A 16,870-nucleotide genomic window follows, 5' to 3' on the forward strand; every position below is an offset into this window, starting at 1 on the left:
TCCCACCGTAAATAAAGCAAACCCGCCTTAACAATGGAGGCAGATTATTTTAATAAATGACATTTTTTCAAAACAATTGTCTAATTCCCTACCATCAAACATTAAACCGGCTTTCTACACAACTAATAATACAGGAACATTGTTAAAAAATCACAAAGACAAAGTCCATAAATATAATAAATCTAGGATACACCAATTAAATTGTAATGATTGCGATTCAATCTACATTAGAAAAACTTTAATGTTGGAGTAAAAAAACACCTGAGATGCTTAAATAAGAATATTTTTTCTGATAGAAAATAATCATAACTTCAATAAAGACATTGGATTAAAAGTACTTCATATTGAAAATAAAATATTAAAATTAGACAACTTAGAAATCTTAGAAATTAAAAAAGCGATTCATTATAAGAAAAAATAATTAATTGACCTCTCGTGTCTAAAATATTGATATCAAATTACCACCCTTTCAAGGAAAAAAGACTTGATTTATTGGGTCCACGTGTAGTATTTAGTGAACATGATAAAAATCAAATAGGAATTCATTAGTTAGTTACGTAAACCTTGACGAAGAAGCTTGTTTGCTTTGAAACCAGTCGGTGGGAAAAAAAAATAAAAAACTTAGTTGTCAAAAACAAAGTTGCTTTATTTATTTGACTTTTTATTATAATCGGTCTGTAAAGTTTGGAAAAATACATTGCCCGAAAAAGTTAACTACAGAGTGAAATTACGAATAAAAGAGAGTTTAAATTATCTCTCTAGATAGTGACTGTCATCCTCAAAAGCCAGACGTTTCTTAAATAGATTCGTCAGTTTTGGTATGCGCAAATATACTTGAGTATTGTGTTCAATTTTTGTGAAAATAACATGAAAATTCAAAGATTGTTAGCTTCCGAAATTCAACATCTAACAGACAAACCACTCGATCACCTAGATTTTTAGATCCGGATATAAAATAAGATTACACATCCGAATGAAAAAATAGTTTTTAACGCTAACCGCAATCGAAAACATTAGGTATATTGATAACAATGAATAAAAAAATATAAACGAAATTAACGTATTTCGGTTACGAGACGATGATAATAAAACCGTTAATGTTAGTTTACAGGTTAAGCATGATAAATTCAAAAAAACACGTGAAATAATAAACACATGCCATTTAACTATGACTACTGGTGATAAAAAAATAATAAATTATTGAAATATGTAACAAATATGGTAAAAAAGAGAGATCAGATAACAGAGATTTTTTTTCTTCATCATCGTTATTTTTCTGCACCTAACGGTGCATATGGCACTGCATTGTAAGGTTCAACAGCAACACTCAGAACGCGGTAGAAATGTTGCCACTGCAAAAAATAAATATAACAATTTAATTTTTTGCCTCGTCTTCCTGAAAACACGTATCGACATGTCGGTAGAGCAGGTTTTATAATAACGAGGTAGATAGAAATGTTGGAAACGTAAAGTATATCGTATTGAAACATTCTGATAAATACAGCGATTGCAATCGCCCCTCAAAGTGTTGCCATTACGATTGCTAACCGCGCATTCGCGCCATGTAATCTCGAATTTCAAATAATCTAACGCATGCGCTGTAATTATCTTGAATTTTCCAATCTTAACCACCATAAATGCTGTCTTAATTATCAAATTTTGCTCTGCCTACAATCTACAAATCGAACGTATTTATTTTGCTTTTCGTATTTTAGAGACGTTTGCAAAAAGAATCCCATATTTGAAAAAATATTAATTTTATGTTTTCGGATTCAACCATAAACAAGTACCTACTTTAATTAAATATTTGAATATTAACAATTTTTAGTTTTGGAATTTAATCACAAACAAGTACCTAGGTACCTACTTATCAATAAAAAGTATTTTTCCAAGGCAAGCCAACGTTCGAGCAGGACAACGTCTGTCGAGTCAGCTAGTTTAATTATATTATACATTTTTATGTTATTTTGTAAACTTGCCAAACACAAGAGCCAGACTCTTTTTTGGCAAGTTCAACCTTAAGTGTTCCATTTTTTCACTGAATGTATTGTTTATTTATGCTAATAAAGGTTTTTTTTTTTTTTTAATACTCGCAAATTAATTACTAAAAAAACAAGCGTAATTTATTCCATTCGCTGAATGCAACGGTGTCACAAAAGCTGCGCTAATATTGCCTCCCGCATCACTTGAATGGGAAAGAGTGTAGAGTGGCTCGGACATTGCACCCTTCCGGGTGAGTAATGACGGCGCGTCACGGCTACTGAAGTTAATCTATGACCTCGTCTGAACAGACAATTTTAATTTTGAAGAAATTAATGACAGCCCCCGCCGCCATGATGGAGCGATTTGTCCGTTTCCCGCGCTGTCACTGTGCCCTCCTGACTCGCCTCGTGGCGCCGCGCGGGAGAAAAATTAACTACAACACGCCATTAAGAAAGCTGTAATGAAAATCCGAGTTAGGTACTTGCTTGATTAGGGTGAATTTTGATTAATTTATTGAAAAAAAAAATGGACATGAAATAATGAAAATAAAGTGTTTTCTTTGTGTCTGGGCGGATAAACAATAAAGTTTTATGTGTGAAATAGAACTACAATCATAAACAGGTGTTTTCGTTTTAATACAAACGTCCTAAATCAAGAAGAGAAAATTCTGCCACGTAGTGTGGTGATTGGCGTGTTCGTATCCCATGCTTGAGGTCCTGGGTTGGATTCCTAGGAGGGCCGATATAAATCATTGGTTTGTGTGGTGATTTTGCACTGAAATATTTCGCTCTCCCATGACTGACGCCACCTTACCGGCCAGTAACATATGATCAAAGTGAACTGCACGCACTTTTCCAATGCAGCGTCCTATGCACTAGGAGGTCCAGATTAGGGTGTGATGATGGTAACATCACTGTTGATGCATTTTATATAAATGTCTTAATAGCAGTTTTGATGAGAGGTGGCAATGAGATAAAGAAGGCATGCATAATTCAAAAATTATGTCTATGTTTGAACATCCATATTTCATCAATTCTTCCAACTGTTGATTTTACATAGAAAATGTGGTGAATATTACAAAGCGTTTAAAGTGGCCACTTAAACCAGCCAATTACAGGATATAAGCCCCGTAAATGCCTAGACTTCCATATTCTCTTCTCTTAAATGTTCTCCATTTCTGTTATAATTTGTTAGTCTTTATGATGGGGGTAAAATCCAGTATTTTGTCTACAAACATTTGGAGAAACTCAAAATATTGAAATACAACCAACCGGTCCGAAAAGAAGTTTAAAGATTGGGAACTTGTTGTTTAGGCGATGCTTAGTACGTGAAATAATTCGATCAAATGAATCTCTTCACACCAATAAAGATTTCAGTTAAGTCAACAGATGCAAGAACTGAAGAAATAAACATGTTCAAACATGAGCAAAATGCTGAATGTTACACAGTGTGTAAAGTGGCCACTTAAACTAGCCAATGACAGGTCAAAAGCCCTGTAAATGCCTATACTTCCATAATCCCTTCTCTTAAATGTTCTCTATCTCTGTTGGAATTTATTTATATATAATTACTTTTCGACAGGCAGATTACGGCTTTTAAAATTAAGACCAAACTTCGTTACATTGATTCTCATATTAAAACTTGGCAATAGAGTACTATTTAAAGATTTTTTTTACAAAATCATTTTGAATTACATTAATTTTGTGGTATTTTTCTTAAACTCCACGTGAAATGATACCTCCAATAATGATTATTAAAAAAACAGTTATAACAGTTAAAAACAGAATATTTTGGTTTTATTTTTTATCAAAATCGGCCATAAAATAACGTTCAAATTTAGCTTAAAATATTTTAAAGCATTGAAATACTAACAACCCAAAAATTCTTTAAACAAAGTAAAATTATAGAATCCCGTTTAAACATTAGAGCCGCAATCTACCGGTCGAAAAGTAATTTTATATAAAACTAATTAAATAAAACATGTAAGTATATTTTTTTTTTAAATGCTTGAAAAATAATTGTTCTTGTCTAAAGCTTATTTATTTATTTTTTTAATTGTGCGAATTAAAAAAAAAAAACAGCATTTTAAAATGTCTAAATCGGATGATGTCCTTATTTCGTAGATCAGACTTCAGCCTTAATAGGAAGACATGGCAATTTTGACTTTTTGGTAAAACATATTGAATAAAAAAAAAATATAATAATGAAAACTGAAATCACATGCATAAGTAATATTGCGAAAAATACCTAAAATCTTTATAAAAATTATTTAACAGGTTGAGTTTCTCTACTGACGTTTCTTCGTGGAGCTGTATTTTTATTACAACAATAAAAACACTAAATTTTGTTTCATTTTACTTTTATTTGATATTTCAGTAACCGAGCTTCATCGTGACCAACATCGTGAGATATAATTTACAACAAATTATAATGGAAACTAATTTTACAGATCACTACACCATTTCCCTGAAGGGGCAGAAAGAGATGATAGAATGCCATACACTGTATATTTGCATACAAACCTCGTTTCCCCTACATTCATTCATCTTTTTATGCACGTTCGCCGACTATTCCGGCTTTCGACATGTCCAATGTCCATATTTAAGTATTTGTTAGATTTGTGGTCTTTTCTTTCCTAAAAAAAATAGAAAACGTAAAAATTTAATACATCAAAATTTTATTTAAAGTTTAGGAAATTGTATTTAAATAATATCACAATTTTTTTTATATTTATTTTTAATTTTGAATTTTTTTTTTTTTGTGGTCTAATAATAAAATTGCATTCGTATTACATTTCGCATTATTGACAGAATTAAGAAAGGGGTGCTGCGTTGGTTTGGACATGTAGAGCGAATGGACAGCGAAAGAACGACTTAAAGGATCTACGATGCGAATGTTGATGGATGCAGAAAACGAGGAAGACCGAGAAAGACATGGCACGATCAAGTCCATCAAATACTTGAAGATGGACATGTCAAAAGTAGGAATAATCGGCGTGCGTGCATAAGAAGATGTATGAATGTAGAGGAAGCGAAGTCTGTATGCCAAGATAGTGTTATGGCGTTCTATCCTCTCTGCCTACCCCTACGGGGAAACGGCGTGATGGTTTGTTGTTGTTGTTGTTGTATTACATTTCATTTTTCAATTGTTTAACACATATGTCTTAACCTCTTTTGTAAAAAATTAACAACAAATAAATAAATTAATCATTAAATTATTTACTAAGCGATCTAAGTCAGTTTTTTTTACTAAACCGTATCATGTACAATGAGATATAATTATGACTGATCCTGTCACTATCTCCTTGGCTAGTCACTGTTTATTTTCTTCTACTTTTTATCAACCACTTTAATTAGTAATTATTTCATTTTTTTTGTTGTTTAAACAATAGCTTTATTTTATTAAACTTAAATTATGTAATACATATATTTGATTGCAATGGTTTAATTTATTTTCATTGTGATTTTATTTATCTACATGAAAGTACTTTTAACATGTACATATGTTAGTATTTTTAATAAATAAAGAGATATAAACAGTAATAAAAATTACTTCACAATACGCGTATATGGATACTTTGCAATTTATAATAATACGAAATAAGAAAAAAACCTTTAAAATATTTCTTAAAATACGAACACGTAAGAGAGCACATTTCATTAAAAGGCGTTTTTCAACAATGTTGATGAATGTTTTTGTATTACGAGGCATATAAGTTAAAATTGAATTTCTAATTACGCAAATTATTTCGTTTTAAATCAAAGTTTTATCATGATAATTAAAATTCGCTTGAAAGAACCTTATACCGTAAACAATAATGTAAAACATTCAAAACAAAACTTGTTCTTGTAATTTCTGTTTCAACTCATATAATAGTCTATATTGAATAAACCTAATGTTATTTAGTTCATAATTCAATGCGAAAAATTACAAATCGAACGAACAAAAAATTATGTATTTGTCTTAGACAAACTGAATAAAATACCAAACAATGCACTTACAACGCATTATGTTGATTCAATTTTTAAATGTGGCATTACTTTTTTGAGTAACTCTACAAAGTTTTTGATTGGTGTTTTAGGAAAATGCTTAATGCTGATTACCTAGCAATATGCAGTTTTATTTTTATTCAAATAAATTTATTTAAATTAACAGGTATTTATACCATGGAACTTGGCCTTGCTGTAGAATTAAGACGATAATATTTTTGCAGATTGGAAAACAATCACATTCACAACACTAGAAATAAAAATAAATAAAAAAAACAGTTTATTCAAAGAGGGCTCATATGCATGGCTGTAAAAATATTCAAAAAGCTTCCAAAATAAATTTATAAATGAAGGAAATCGATTGCATCAAATATTTTGCAAGATAGCAAGATGATAAGGAGAATTCATACATTTGCAAATGAATACTCAAATGACGTAGATATATTTAATATAACACTTTTGAATTTTAAAAGGCAGTGTATCAATTTACTATCTTCAAATTGTAATACCTAAATATTACTATGTTGGTTTCAATTGTTCACCGTTTATTGACTTATATATGTATTCTAAATAAGTATTTTTCTAACTTCTTCTAATTTTAAGATTATTTTAATACAACTTATACGCAAAAATGTACTCCTGTTCTCCACTGCAATACATGTACATATGTATTATTATGTATCCTCATTTTTCTACTAATATGTAATGATTTTTTTTATTTTTTTATATAATTTTTATTTTTATTTCTCTTCTTAATTCATTTTTATTTTTGCTCCTTTCTTTGTGTAAAATGCATTTCTGTCTTCATATTTAAAAATGCACTTCTGTTCTTTCCACTTTTATACTAATGTGTAAAGATGATATTTTTGATATTTTTCTTTTTCTTCTAAAAATCAATTATTTATTTTTCGCTACTTCTTTGTAAAATACATGTCTGTCTTTATTAGTATAAATTTATTTAAAATATGTAAAAGCCTAAAAGGCGTTTAAATAAATAAATAAAACAAATAAAATAAGAGTGTTGAAAGTGTTCTTAATAGATAAATGTTGCTATACTATAATATTAATAAATATTTGGAGAATGAAACAGAGTAAATTTAAATGTATTTCTTGTAAATAATGTAAGCATTTTACAATGTGATAAAATAAATATGAAAAATTGTTTATTTTTTCGAAACTATTTTTTTAAATTTAACTTTTATTATTGAGTTTTTTTGTTGGTTTTAATGTAAGAATTTGCCTGCGGCAATATGCCCACCTTTTATTAATTTATATCTTTGTTTTATTATTTTGTATTTAAAACAATTATGTATTTTGATAAGTAAAGATTTATTATTATTAATACTCATATTATAAATCATCATCATTCTCTTTTTCGCAATCAGTGGAGCGTAGATCACTGCATTTTTAAACCAAATTAAGTGTTTTTTAGCATATTATGTTACATGAATGTAATGTGATCAGTCGCACGTTTCAGGCTTCCAGTTCTGTGCCGCGATTATGAACGCTATCCGGATTAGATTTTTTTTTAATTTGAGATTATATTTTTTATGTAGACGATAGTAATAGTGTCTACTGAAAATTCCATTAGTTCTATTTGTTTTTACTCACACGTTTGAAGTGGAATGCATATTTAACCCCTCACTCACCTATTAGTTTGCCCACGTTTAACCGCTTCCCAGCGGTAAACATGAATTATTCCTTTGAAATTAACTTAAATTTTATCAAAAAGAGCTCTTCACAGCGCAACGTTTTTTAACCTTTGACCTTAAACTGCATTTTTTATTAATACCATCTTTAATTGTTTTTTGGGTCATAATGCAATATTTGGCAATTAAACATCTTCCTAAAATTTACGTTTGTGACCGAGATACAGAATTGTTTTTCCGCACGGCATTATTATCTTATACTTGTTCATCTCTGCAATTTTAATTCTGGGGATTGGTTTGCAGCAAAATCCCGCATCACATCTTCCACTGGGCTCTATTTTATTTTTTTAAAAGTTTATTTGGACCCCTGTATTTAGAAGCCTTACATGTTATGTACAAGGCTAAGGTACTTGAAAAAAGTCATTATTTTTTCTCTTGAATATGGGATGTTCGATCACTGATTTTGGTTTTTGACCTTAATGAGTTCAATCACTATTGTTGCAAAGTCCAAGAACAATGTCGCGTGATAACTACTTTTAACAACAATGTGAATATCTGATTAGGATAATTTATCTTCCCTGCATTCTGCTTCAAGATTATTGCGTTGTTAACAGAAAAATGAGCACTGAAATAACAAATGTTCGATACTCTGCGAAGAAATATCATCGCATAGACAATAATCATCATTCCTTAATTTAAACCTATATAAGTAACTTTTCATAGCTGTGTCCGGTAAAAATTTGGGTCGTTTTGAAAGTATTTTGGTGATGACGACGTAACTTTGCTACATCAGCCTGCGTTGGGAAAAATATTTTAGTGATTTTACCTGTAGAATAAGCGCGGTAATAATCTTCCCAACGCTGCTGCGTATTTTGTTTTATAAAGCGTTTAGCAAAGAGAAGGGGAAATTCGGAGAAGAACGGTGCCGTTCTTTTACAAGTTGCGCCTCTTGCTCATTCATCTGTTCTCTCACTTTTAAAATATGACGCTTTTTTCCCAAATATCCTTGACTTATTTGCTACTTGGTGCATAGGGCACAGCAAAACAAAATCTATTATTTTTTACCCAGATTCGATTGATGTAGAGATAGTGAAAACAAATGGGTAAGTCTATCAACCATCCTTTCAAGGTTTTTAGAAAAAAATGTAAATATTGGACAATTGTTTTTTTGTCATTTTTGCTGCCTTTCTTGAAATTGGTGAGACAATTTTTTCTTCAAATAAATAGAAGAACACCATATTTCAATATCAGTAAAAACAATATTAAAATAGGCTAAGCTAGATTAAATGAACATTTAGTAATGAAAATTGACGGGGTTCTATCTGGATCTGCCCCCTTTTTATGGTCTAATTATTGAATAATCCGGAAGATAGAATCAAAATCTAAGAAAACTGATTTTACTAAAGAATTTTAATAATATCATAAGAATTGAAAAAGGGCATCTGAGGTATTAATTGGGCAAACGTTTGTAGTCAAGCGACATAAATAAATATAATTTTTTGTATTAATATTGCTATTCCGCTCAAAAACTGATTGAAAAAACAATTAAAATGCATCACAATTTTTTTTGGCTATTTTATGCTACAATTTATGCTGTAAAACATTATTTTACGAAGTGAACATGTTTTTTTTCTTCGGGTAATAAATGTTCAAAAATATTTGGAATCAGCTTTTAAAACATTTATGGTATGCAATATGTAACTTTTATGGCATGGATTGGCTATTTTTTTCTGATGGAATTGGAGTTATAAAAAAGTTTGATAATATGATTGTCCTTAACATCGTTTCCACTTTTTAAAAACATTGAATTTTCCTATTTTAATTTGTTTTAAGGCAAGTGAACACCATGGTGAATATTCATGGGATTTCATTGGTTTAAATAGGACATATGTATCAATAATGCTATTGATAATTAGATATAATTAATTCGCTGCACTTTCGGTGTCAAGATAATTTAATTTATTTTCACAGTTAATTTCTGATTAACAATCATGTATTTTTGGCCGAAAAGAATTGACAATTAAACCTCGTTTGATTGCAAAGATTCTCTTTATTGGTTTGAAGAATTAAGTAGAATAGAACGTGAATTATGATGAGCATCTTTTACAATAGCGCGGGCAATCAAAAAATATTACTAATAAGCTCTTGTGACAGATTGCTAAATCTTGGATTCTGTTAATTATATTAATAAAGTCAATTACAGGTAATACGTAACGATTATATTTTTTGTTTGATGGGATAAAAAAAAACAAAACAACCAATTTCCTTCGAGTACCTATTAGAAAACTCCAAAATTGATGTAGTCAAGTCCATCAGAGATTTAGGAGTTGTTTTGGACTATAAACTGACATACAACGAGCATATAGATAATACAGTAAATAAATCACTGAAATTACTTGGCTTCATTAACAGAATATCCTTTGATTTTACTAATGTCCGTACAATCAAAACTCTTTATTGCTCAACTGTTCGCCCTCTTCTTGAATATGCCTCAGTGGTCTGGTCTCCATTATATGTCAATCGCATAAATCACATTGAATCAGTCCAACATCGCTTGCTTCGAAAAATAGCGTGGATGCTTGGACTAGAGAGAGATAATTATTCTTATGCTGAAATAGAGTCAATGTTAAATATTTCTAGTCTACAAAAACGTAGAACTAATATTGACTCCATATATATGTTCGGCATACTAAATGGTATAATCGATGTTCCATCATTACTGGGACATGTAAAATTCAATATTCCGACTCGTAGATTGAGAAACAATGAAGTACTGTTCATCGATCAGCATAGAACAAACTATGGCCTAAATTCTCCAATGACCCGCCTTTGTCGTATTGTTATCTCAAGACAGGATCTGGACTTTTTTGGTTTAAGTTTGCAACGATTTAAACGAGCACTAAATAAATAGTCCAGATCTTGTCTCAATGTCCCTTATGTTTGTCAATGCTTCTTTCTTTTTTCTTTAAATGTTTTAAACTATTCTTTTATTGTAATATTTAAACCTTATAAATTGTATACATGGACAATGTCCGTTAATAAATAAATAAATAAATAAATAAATAAATAAATAAATAAATAAATAAATAAATAAATAAATAAAAAAAAAATAAATAAATAAATAAATAAATAAATAAATAAATAAATAAATAAATAAATAAATAAATAAATAAATAAATAAATAAATAAATAAATAAATAAATAAATAAATAAATAAATAAATAAATAAATAAATAAATAAATAAATAAATAAATAAATAAATAAATAAATAAATAAATAAATAAATAAAATGATTTGAGTTGTCACCTTTATTTAAGTAATATTTTGTCGATTACAATTTTATAAAGTAATTTATAATTCTTCAGCCGGATTACGATTTTTTTAAACGTAATTAAAGTGAATATTCTAATTTCAGAGATGTAAGTTATTTGGAAAAATTTGTTTATTGGTTGCATCCCAAATATGTTGATCTTTACCTAAATGCTTTCTTCTAGAGGAATCCAAGATAATTGTTCTGCAGAACATAGATTTGTTTTAACTGCTATCAGGACTCCGCTGCCTAAAACTGAGTTTCCAGAGATATGTCCTGAGAAAAAACTCAATCTCTCCGATGTACATGGCATCTGTCTTCAAAATAACTAGCGTTGAGATTGGAGTCCATCAGACACTTTTCTGTCAAACATATAACATCAAAGTCATTAATGACATATTTCACCTTCACCGCAAATAGATCTCTCATGCTTATGGTAAATTACTAAAGTATCAATAGTCATCTAGAAAAACTGTGAATAACGATAATTTTATTTACTTTTAAAAAATAAAATAATTTATGTGAAACAGAGGAATACGATTAAGACATTAATTTGAATTTTTTAGATGTTAATTAAAGCAAAAGTTTAATTGGATTCAATTTTATTCCAATTCAAGAGGAAAGTAAAAAGCAAAAATTCAAACTTTTGGAAAAACAGATAATACATTGAAGAAATAAAGGACGAAAGATACGTTAATCTACAAATTTGGAATATCCAGTGAAACTTCATCGCTTTCGCGACATCTTCGAGGCTGGTATCTTTGTAAATAAATGTAATGCATTTATACCAAACAGAGGTAAATTTGTGGATTAAAGTATCACTCGTCTTTTATTTTTATAATAAATTATAATGAACTTACATAAAAAAGTCGGCCTCCTAGTGCAATAGTCAGCGCGTCTGCCTATCATTCAAGAGGTCTCGGGTTCGATTCCCGACATATTTTATATGAAATATTTATTTAAAATTGTATTTCCACACTAGAATATTTCATAGAACCTAGACTGGTACCTTAAGCGTAAGACTGATCATCTTACCGTCATGTAACAAAAATGATCAAGATGCGCGGCGATTAGTGTACCAATGCAGTGTTCTATGCACCATTAGGTGCGGAAGGGGAATGATGGTGATGATAAATAATTTTTACTTAAAAACATACAAAAAGTAATGTCTTGATAATTTGATGTTCCATTGTGATTTGGTATTGTTTTTCGTCTGTTGCTTGAGTGCATTTTGTATAGGGCAAATTATTCTAATGTTTCCTATATGTGTTTGGGTTTTGTGTCGTTTGATTTGTTTGTATTACTACGTTCGTCTTCCTTTCCAAGGCGGGATCTGGAGCGTGCGGCCGCGGTCTCAATTTGGAACTAACACTGTGTTCCTTCACTGTCATACTGGGAAATTAGAAAAAGGTGATTGTGCTGACCAAGTGTATTTGCTTGGTCACAAATTGACAATACTGCAGTGAGGGGTACAATGAAAGCTCTTAAAGTTTCTTTGTTTTGTTATTTCCGCGGTTTTATTGTAAAGAAATATTAATTTTTCGCTTAATTAATTTTTTTTAAAATGATATTGATATGCGAAACTGAAGAAAGACTCAAGTTTGTATGAACAATTTCGGGAAAGGGGTGGATGTTTTCATTGTAAACATAAAAAAAAGATGAGATAATTTTTTTTAGGACTTATTAGTTGAAAACGGAAAAAAGTAAGGAAATGTACGGTTAGTTTTACTTCAATCTAAAGGAGACGGGTTATAAATCAGTATTCTTTTTTTTCAAATTGCTCAATGATAGAATGTATTCAGTTGGCGTTTTTTCCAATTTTCTGAGAAAAAATTTGAAATTTTTCTTCCTCTAAAAAAGAAAAACGTTTGTTTTCGCCAAATCCTTTGCCTTCCTCTAGCAATAATTTATTAAATACTGTTAAATGATCTCTTTTTTAAATAGGTGCTTTTTTTTGTCCGGCCGCTGATAAGTCTTTTGTTTTTACACCGCTCCGCGCCGAATTACAGTAGAAAGCTAATAAACTCTCTTTTACTCGTCTGTTTGATAAACTAAACTACTAACTATATTTCTAGGCAGTTTTACAAAAGATTTATTTCGCTTATCGGCATTCGGGTCACTTCGGCCACCATCGGAAATGCTCGACTGGTCTGTTTGTATTTTCCGTGTAATTCTGTTGACGTGAACAATATCCACCGATGCAATAGAGAATCCGACGACATTTCCTATTTTTGTTATTTATTTTAGACAGATTTTCGTTTTGGTTTCCGGAAAACCATGTAATTCTATATTACACACACGTGCCTGTTGTTTAAACTAGTTGCGTACTATTATAAGATTATCAACAACATTATTCAGAACAGTGAATCGTTTTTCAAAAGCGTCTATTTTTGTCATTTTCGTTCTCAGGTATTTAATATTTTTAACTATTTTGTCTACCTTCAGGGGGGCAATTGCAAACACTATGTTTATCGGTATATAACGAGACGGTATACTTAACATATCTGCTATCTCTATCTACCTCGGTATGCTCTACCGACTTGTCGTTTCCGACGTCATATGATCGAATCCAACCAATAAGTGACGCTGAAACTTTACTCCACGTTCCTTACTTCATTAAAACTAAAAATAGTTCTCATTTGCATTAAAAATAGGCGGAGAATCTCTGAAATTTATTAAATGCATAATTGAATTATTTTCAAGTAAGCATAATGAGGAACTTAAGCCCTACGGGAAATTGAATAGTAAAAAAATATTACGTACGGTAAAAATTAAAGTATTAAATTGTAAAATAAAGTTTCATGAAAATATACGGAAACATAATAAAAAATATTTTAATAAAAGTGCACTACTTTGTACGCGGTCACTGGTTCATGTCACTGAGTCAAATAATAATTGCACAAAAAGCTTTAATAAAAATTATCTTAAGAGTCCCAATCAGAACTAGCTCTCTAGTATATTTAAAAATCTTAAAACATATAAACAAAACTATAAAACAACTTTATGTTAAGACTTTGTTACTATACGCTCGTAAACATTATTCTCTACCTTCCGTTACAAATACAAGAGTAACTAGATACTCCATCCTGATGATGCAAAAAAATAAAATAGTAAATACAACCTTCGGTCAAAGAGGATTGGCCAAATACTCGGTTAAAGTATACAATCTACTTCCATTATCCATAAGGACAATTAGTAAGTTCTAACAAAATAAAATTGCTGTTCAGAAATGGATAGTGGAGGTGGGTTGCACACGGATCGATAAGTGGATAAAGCCAAATAGGTAAAATATGTGTACTGTTTATGAAATTTGTTCTATTGGTCTGTATGAATTGGATATGTTTTTTATGATTATTTTAATTTTTTATTGTTTATTATGTTAATGATAATTAGGTTTATTGGATTAATTACGTTTTTTTATTGTTATTATTATGTTTACTGTGTTAAATAGCTAATCTTAGACATGTTTCACATTTTGTAAAATTTTTCCCTCGACACGGGACCCCAGGGAGAGAACATTATTCTGTATAAAAAATAGAATACAAGCATTGTAAAAGTATAAATAAATAAATGAATATGAACACACTCATGAAATGAGAATCGTAAAAGATATCCGGTTTGCTTACCTTAAACGAACCAATCTGGAAAACTGATAGAGAAGAACCTTTGACGTCACACGCGGAGTTTTTTCTGAAATACAAAACTTAAAAAAAAACTCTGAATTTCCTCCTTATACTAGGGAGAGATATGCACTGTTTTACCCTCCCAGAAGCCGTAAAGATGTAAGTCAGAATTCAATAATTAAGAGTTTAATACGATTGCTGAATACGGCTTCTGCGGATAATATGGATCTTTTTTTTTGTACACATCGGCAGTTAACATCTATCAGCTTTCTATTCATTAACTTCTAACTTATATTTACAGTCTGCATAATGTGATAGTATTATTTCAGTATTAATAAATTCGCTACTTATAATGTTTTTCCCGTATATCTGTAAAATAATTTGATATGATAAATAATTTTATTTATATTTCAAGCACTAATTTTGAGGTCAAACATTTTTACTAATGTTAGTAAATAAAATTATATAACCACTTACCGACTTTTTAAGTCTACCGGTTTCGAGACGTACCCGTCTCTTCGTCAGGACACTCACTACACTAACATGCCAATACTAAAATACACCTCCACCTGCACCATCACCTGTGTAGTGAGTATCTTGGCAAAGAGACGGGTACGTCTAAAAAAAAAAATAATTTACTAACATAAGTTTTATATAATATTATTCACTCGTTTATTCTGATCTTCACTGCATCAAAATAAGTATACAATGAAAAGAATTTTTCTTGAAACATAAGAAAAATTGGTAACAAATTGAGCAACCAGAACCATCCAATAAATTAGTTATATATACCTTGATAAAGAAGCTTGTATAGCTTTAAAACCGGTCGGTAGAAAAAATAAAAAACAAGTGGTTAAAACAAAGTTGTTTTTATTTCTTTTATTGTAATGAATAACCACAGACTTAAAAAAATTTTTTAAATGAGACAATATGATGTGTGAGCGAGAAAAAAATTAAAGGTCGTCGATCAAAGTCAACCTTTGAGTGGGCGCTAGAATACACCACAATTTTAGGCGTTTGTTTTGAAGATTGTCCAATTAAGGAAAAAAAAACATTTAAAATTTTTTATGTCCAATTTCCCGTAGCACTTCAAATTTTAAATTTTAAAATATTACGGTAATTAATAAAAGAGAGAAACAACAACAACAAGCCATCACGCCGTTTCCCCGTAAGGATAGGCAGAGATAATAGAACGCAACATCAATCTATCTTTGCATACAGATCTCGCTTCCTCTACATTCATTAATCTTCTCATGCACGCGCGTCGATTATTCCGACTTTTGACATGTCCATCTTGAAGTATTTTCTGAATTTAGTCATGCCATGTCTAAACCAGCGCAGAGTTCCTTTCTTGATTTTGTCGATAATGCTTGTCTCAGCCTTACGTAATTTATGGATCTCAACATTTGTGCATCTACCGTTCAAAGTTTTACCACACATTCGCCTTAGTGATCGCATTTCGACAGCATTTAGCCTACTTTAGTCCCTGTTTTTCCGAGTCCATATTTCGCTCTCATACATCAGGGTCGGGACCAGGACTCCGTTGTGAACTGCTAATTTTGCCTCTTGCGACAAACATTTATTTGCCAAGGTTGATTTAAGTGCACCGTTCCCTCTGTTCGCGACACTCCCCCTCATTTCACCTCTACGAATGAACTGTACAAAAAATCACACCAGTTTGACATAAACTACTTGACTAAAATTGAGACCTTAAAAATTGTGCACAAAATAACACTGGGTAACATACAAGACGACGACATAATATAAGTAAAAAATGCTGACATACACAAATATAACACCAGACAACAACAATACTATCATATTGAAAAATCAAAGACAAACACGGGACAGTCAAAAATACTACATAATGGACTTAAACACTACAACGACCTACCTTACTACTTGAAAACTTTTACTGGAGACAAATTTAAAATCAATCTGAAAAAGCACATGATGACTGAACTAACTAGACTAGACGAGACATAAAATAACTAGACAATATTAAATTTCTAATGTAACCCTAGCGGGTTTTTTAAAATTGTAAATAAAATTTTTAAAAATTTTAAAATTTTAAAAAAAAAAATCTCAGTCATTCCATCCCTTGTAAACATACTTCTCATTTACACAAATTCTTTTACTGGTTTTAGTATGACTCCATTCAATGTGATGTCATATTTAGTCATACTTTAATTTCTTTCAAAAACCATCACATTCGATTTATCGACATTCATCAGCAAATCGCTTCCCTTGCATACGTCGTAGACCTTTGTTAAAAAAATCTCATTTAATAGATAAAGAGGACACAATAACCTTGT

At 30.3% G+C, this 16,870-nt stretch overlaps 1 long non-coding RNA gene across 5 annotated transcripts; it reads right to left on the bottom strand.

Moving 5' to 3' along the window:
• Positions 1-558: 558 nt before the first annotated feature.
• Positions 559-15,500, bottom strand: LOC148278808 (uncharacterized). Of its 5 annotated transcripts, XR_015823066.1 has the most exons (5): positions 15,348-15,500; positions 14,559-14,622; positions 11,099-11,294; positions 4,506-4,618; positions 559-1,352 (listed from the first exon to the last, which is right to left on the bottom strand). It is a non-coding gene; the product is annotated as an uncharacterized LOC148278808 (long non-coding RNA). The 5 variants fall into 5 exon arrangements; XR_015823068.1 differs by lacking the exon at positions 4,506-4,618; XR_015823067.1 differs by lacking the exon at positions 559-1,352 and having other exon boundaries at positions 4,248-4,618; positions 14,559-14,924.
• Between the last annotated feature and the right edge of the window lie 1,370 nt (positions 15,501-16,870).

The sequence above is a fragment of the Micrasema longulum genome, unplaced genomic scaffold (genome assembly GCF_059751315.1).
Source record: "Micrasema longulum isolate JH-2025_06_02 unplaced genomic scaffold, ASM5975131v1 h1tg000824l, whole genome shotgun sequence".
In the NCBI taxonomy this organism is placed as follows: Eukaryota; Metazoa; Arthropoda; class Insecta; order Trichoptera; family Brachycentridae; genus Micrasema; species Micrasema longulum.